This window comes from Hevea brasiliensis, chromosome 12 (genome assembly GCF_030052815.1).
Source record: "Hevea brasiliensis isolate MT/VB/25A 57/8 chromosome 12, ASM3005281v1, whole genome shotgun sequence".
Lineage (NCBI taxonomy): Eukaryota > Viridiplantae > Streptophyta > Magnoliopsida > Malpighiales > Euphorbiaceae > Hevea > Hevea brasiliensis.
The window spans coordinates 276,358-282,112 of record NC_079504.1 but is presented as its reverse complement, the minus strand read 5'-3'; the positions used below and the strand labels follow the sequence as shown (position 1 = coordinate 282,112).

The window sequence follows — 5,755 nt, the reverse complement described above, 5'->3', positions numbered from 1 at the left end:
AAAAACTCCATGTTGAAAGGTTCATTTTATAGCCGGACTCTGTCCGGTTGATTTTTTGAAATTGGGCCCAAATGGGCCTTAGAGTTGGGTTAAGGAATAATTAGGCTTACTACGGGCCTCGGGGGTTTTAGGCTGGCCCAAGTCCTAGTGCCGGTCCGGCCCATAGGTTGGGTCGTGACAATTATATGAAAATATAAAGATATTTTTTTAGATTTTCAGTTTAATTAATAATATTGAATAATAAAAATAATATTTTTATTTTTTATTTAAATAATTATACAATATAAAAATAATATTTTAATATTAAAAAAATTAAATATTAAAAATAACAAATATTAATCAATTGGACTAATTTGAACATAAACTAAAATTTATAAGTTAAATTAGACCATAAGTTATAAATAAGTTAAATTAAACCTCTTTAATAAGTACAGCGCAAATTGACTCTTATTCCGTTTTATAATATAAACTTTAAGTTCAGGTAAAAGGGTATAATTTACCTTTAAAAAAAGGTTTTGTTGGAGAATAAATTACCTGTAGGATTAGGGGCGAGTATTCAATTCAAACCGAATCGAATCGAATCAAACTGAATTAAATTATAAAAATCAAATTATATATTTTAGAAATTGAACTAAACCAAAATGGATGAAAATCAAATTGAATTGAATCGCTTTATTTTGATTCGATTCAAATCGATCAATTTTTATTTTTATTTATTTTTTAATTTAGATTTGATTTTCAAGTTATTTGAACTAATTTTAATTTTAGTTTGAACCTAATAACTATTAATCAATAAAAATTAAACAATTTATATATAAAAAATAAAATATAATTCATAAATTTTCCATAAAAATAAATCAATTAAAAAATGAATTCAATTTTATTTGATTCAATTTAAATATATAAAATTACTATTCGATTCAGTTCGATTTAACTGATTTTTTTTCTTTAAAATCAAACTGAATCGAAATAACTGAAATTTTTATAATATAAAATCAAACTAAACCTATTGAATTTTAAAATCAAATTAATTAAATCAGATTAATTATATTCAATTTAGTTTTTTGATTTGAGCTGAAATATGCCCATGATGTCCGTTAGGAATTAACAAACATTCAAAATGGTTTCCACTTTCCAATTTAAGAACCACAAGCCGGAAAGCCCGCCAAGAGCTTCAACGCCATCGAACAAACAGACAATGTCACAGATCATGAACATTAGGGTTAGGTTTTCGTTGATCTATGCACGTTTATCTGCCCTTACTCTCGTTAATTTTCAAATTGCAATTAACTTTATTTTCTCTAAAAACAGAAAAATTCCAAATCCACTATCTGATTTTGAGGTATCAAAAACCCCGGAAGCCCTAGTTTTCTGGGCAGCAGATGGATCAGGACGGGAAGGAGGAAGGGAACGGGGGAGGAGGATCAAACCCACGAGATGAAACGGAGATTGTTCAAGATATATTGAACCTCATCGAATCTGTTGCTCAGCTTGGAGATTGCCAAAGAACGTATAAGAAAGATTGCTCTGGCCTCGTTAGGGGTATGAAACTTCTGTGGCCACTTCTAGAGGAGATACGAGATTGTAATGAGCCGATTTCCGAAAGGTGTGTTTCTTGTTTGACTAATTTGAAGAAAGCGTTTCTTGTGGCCAAAAAGCTGCTAAAAGTTTGCAATGAAGGAAGCAAGATTAGCCTGGTCAGTGTGTTTTGAACTTTGCTTTTCCTATTTTCTTCCTTTTTGGGGATAATTTGTATTCTGACTTATTTTTATCTCAGGTTGTGGAGAGCAAGGCTTTTATGATGAAATTTCGCACAATCAATGAAAAACTATGCCAAGCTGTGGAAGGTTTGCCTTTTGATGAACTCGGTATTTCTGACGAGATGAAAGAACAGGTATGTCAGTTAAAAATTTTTATTTCAATGAAGGCTTCTTTTTATTTTTTTCGTCTGTGAAATTATATAGCTTATGAATTTTCTTCAATGGTATGCTTCCACTTTCATTTCTTGGTGAATTGTGCTGTTCTATCATATATCTGGATTCCATATTCCATGTCATTGAATTTGGAGATATATCAGCTTTGCTAGCTCATTTTTAATTTAATTTATTCAAAGTTTAGCTTGAATCTCTGATACAGTGGGGAAAAGAAGAGGAAAAGGCCAATAAAACCCGTTTCATTTCTATTATTTCTTAAGTTTTCTTTTTCTTATGCTTCCTTGTTTTCTAAAATACTATTGAAGGTTCATTTTTGTTGGGTATTGGAGGAAAATGACTGTTACAAGGAGTTGAGGATGCAGAGCTCCTACTTGAACTTATTGTTCAAGCAGTTTGATGACTCCTGTCAATTGTCACAGTTTAAAAGATAGAAATCTTGCTTTAAAGTCTTTGACAAGAAGTGTCTATTATTGACAATTGTCATCTGGTGCATTTCATATCTCTGCAAGTTTCTTCTTTGTTAGTATCTTGAAAATGCTTTGAGATAAATTTACATTGTTGATCAGGCAGAACTCATGCGGATGCACCTTAAACCAGCAAATGGGAGAACAGATACTCAGGATATAGAACTTGAAATGGATATGATGGTGGTACTCTCAGAAAAAGGATGGCCAGAATGCTGATAGTGCTATAGTAGAAAGGCTAGCAAAAAAAGCTAGATTTGCATACTGTTGAAGACCTGAATAATGAAGCCATAGCCATCAGGAATCTTGTTAAAGAAAGAGGAGGCCTCAATGCAGAGAATATCCAGCAAATCATTGATCTTCTGAACAAATTCAAACAGATCGTAGGAATGGAAGCAACTGATCTTCTAGATAATCCTGTCATGCCTAAATCGTTGGAGAAGTGCACATCTTTAGTCATTCCCCATGAATTCTTATGTCCAATCACACTAGAAATAATGACAGATCCGGTTATTATTGCATCTGGACAGGTAATTGCTCATATTCCATATGGAAATCCTTTATTAATTGATCTAAGTTTGAAAAAATATAATCAATTTTATCAGAATGGCCTGGAAGTAACAAAAATATGAAAGTTTCCAAATGGGAAACCTCAGTTTCTTAGAGCCATCTTTTAGAACTTTTTAAGTCCTAGTAGCTGAAGATTATGTTACCAGTGTCTTTCCCTTCGAATTTATCTATCTGCCATGTTTACTAAATCAGAGATTAACATGTCTTAAACACATTAGTAGATCATGATGTTATTGCCCTGGAACTAATTTATGATTGTCATCCCCTTGTTATCTACTTCAGACTTATGAAAGGGAAAGCATATAGAAGTGGTTTAATTCCAACCGAACCTGTCCAAAGACGAGACAAACTCTGGCTCACCAGTTAGTCACAACAAATTATGCCCTTAAAAACCTAATCTTGCAATGGTGTGAGGAGAACAAATTTCACCTCCCCAAGAAAGTTAATTGTCCATCCTTTGAGAGCTTCTCTGACCATAGTGAGGAAATCTGTTCTTTGGTTAGGGACCTATCCTCTAGTCATTTGGAAATGCGGAGGAAGGCTGGGAAGAAGATTCGTATGCTGTCCAAAGAGAACTCTGAGAACAGAATCTTGATTGCCAGCAATGGAGGAATACTGCCATTAGTTCAAATTCTGTCCCATTCAGATTCTAAAATTCAAAAACATTCCGTGACAGCTTTGTTGAATTTATCAATTGATGAGACTAACAAGAGACTTATAGCGAAAGGAGGTGGCGTTCCAGCTATCATAGAAGTTTTACAGCACGGAAGTAGAGAGGCTAGAGAGAATTCTGCAGCAGCTTTGTTCAGCTTATCAATGCTTGATGAGAACAAGATAACCGTGGGCCTATCCAATGGCATCCCACCATTAGTGGACTTGTTACAGAATGGGACGGTGAGAGGTAAAAGAGATGCTGCCGCTGCACTTTTCAACTTATCTCTCAACCACTCAAATAAGGCTAGAGCCATTGATGAGGCCCTCTCCATCCTTTTACTACTTGTGTCACATCCCAAGGGGCAGAGAATTCATCAAAGGAGGCACCCCCAAGAACAAGGAATGCGCAACTTAAGTCGTCCTTGAGTTGGGGTCAAGCAACTCATCTTTCATACTTGCTGCACTTCAGTTTGGTGTACATGAGCATTTAGCTGAGATCACAACCAGTGGAACCAATAGAGCCCAGAGAAAGGCAAATGCACTTTTGCAACTTATGAGCAAGACTGAACAAATTTGAGATATAAATTCAATCTTCTACCTCTAATCTCTCTGGACACTTTAAAATGAAGTTACAAAAATGATGTCCATTGATTGCTTATCTAACATTTAGTTGTGGTTCAGATGCTGTCTGTTGTTGTATTTTTCACATTATATTCTTTAGCCATTGATTCTATGCTTTCTCTTTTGCTGCAGAGTCGCCACGCATGTGGGTATTATTTGCTCTAATCAATCGATCCATACTTCCCATGTTTTTTAGCACACCATTCTGTTATTATAAGCATAACCTCTTTGTGACTTGATCCCATTGTCTATTATATGTTCATAACATGAAAGTTAAATCGAGGCGAAAGTACAAATCACAAGCTAAAATTTGGAACATGTTTAAGTGCTTAAACAAGCTGGGAAAGACAACAAAATGGATTATTTCTTCTAAATCTCACAAATTGAAGGTGAAAAAAAGATGGAATAGATCATCCCATTTTACTCCAATTCTACATTCCCAGTGACATTGGAACTCAAAAATGCGACGAGGCAATCTCACGCAATTTTTTTTTTATATATAATCTGACAGACTGACATTGAACTAAAGCTCATTGGTATTTCATGCAACTTTTTATTGTACCTGCAAAGGAGTGAAGGGAATGGGAATCAAGTTAAGGTCTGTTTTTCTTTTATTCACACCACCAAAAGCTTCAGTCATGTCGATATCTTCTGGCTTTTGTTCAGTCAAAGTGATATAGCAAGTTGCAAGGAAAAGCTCAAGGCGAGTTAAACCCAACGTAACGCCAGGGCATATTCCCTTTCCTGCACCAAATGTGGTCAATCCGCAGCTAGGGCTGGTAATCAATTGAACTATTAAGAAATCTTTCTGGGCATAGAACTTGTCAGCTTCAGTCCAGATATTTTCTCCTCCTCCTATCGCCCACATTAATTTTCTCAAGTATCTCATGAGGCAGTTTAGAGGAAGAAAATAAATCGGGAACACTGAAACCTGATGTTGCCACAATGATGTCTTCAAGAAGTCCTAATAATGCATCTTGGTTTTTGCATTTATTACCAATGATGGAATTTGTTAAAGCGAGCAAAGAGCTTATGAGAAAGGTTTAATGGAATCCCTGCTTTGGAATTAAGAAATTTGAAACCTCCTTTTCTCTCACTGATTTGAATGATTGCAACCTTTTCATACTAAGCAGCTCCAATGCACAAAGTTTTCTCAATTGTCTCCATATGACCATAAATAATGCCACTACGATCATACACCACCATTTTGGCTGCAAGGAGAACGGATCTTTCTGCGAAGTTGCTATGCCGGATTCTCTTTACCTCTTCTGATGAAGAAATGAACAGTGACCACTGCTATCGGGTTTGCAGGGTAAATTTTAAACGTGTTTAAATCAAATTTAGTTTTTTTCCCAAGGAAATCTCTACATCAGTCATTTCATCATGATGATATGCAACACTGAACTCATTGGTTGGTTGATACTCCTTAGCAGTCAATTACTAAAGCGAATATCATCTTTTCCAATTTAAAAAAAAAATATTGATATTGGTCCCTTTTTGTCGGAGAAACTC

At 34.8% G+C, this 5,755-nt stretch overlaps 1 pseudogene; it reads left to right on the top strand.

Moving 5' to 3' along the window:
• The first annotated feature begins 1,119 nt into the window (after positions 1 to 1,119).
• Positions 1,120 to 4,429, top strand: LOC110654390 (U-box domain-containing protein 15-like; annotated as a pseudogene).
• Positions 4,430 to 5,755: the final 1,326 nt, after the last annotated feature.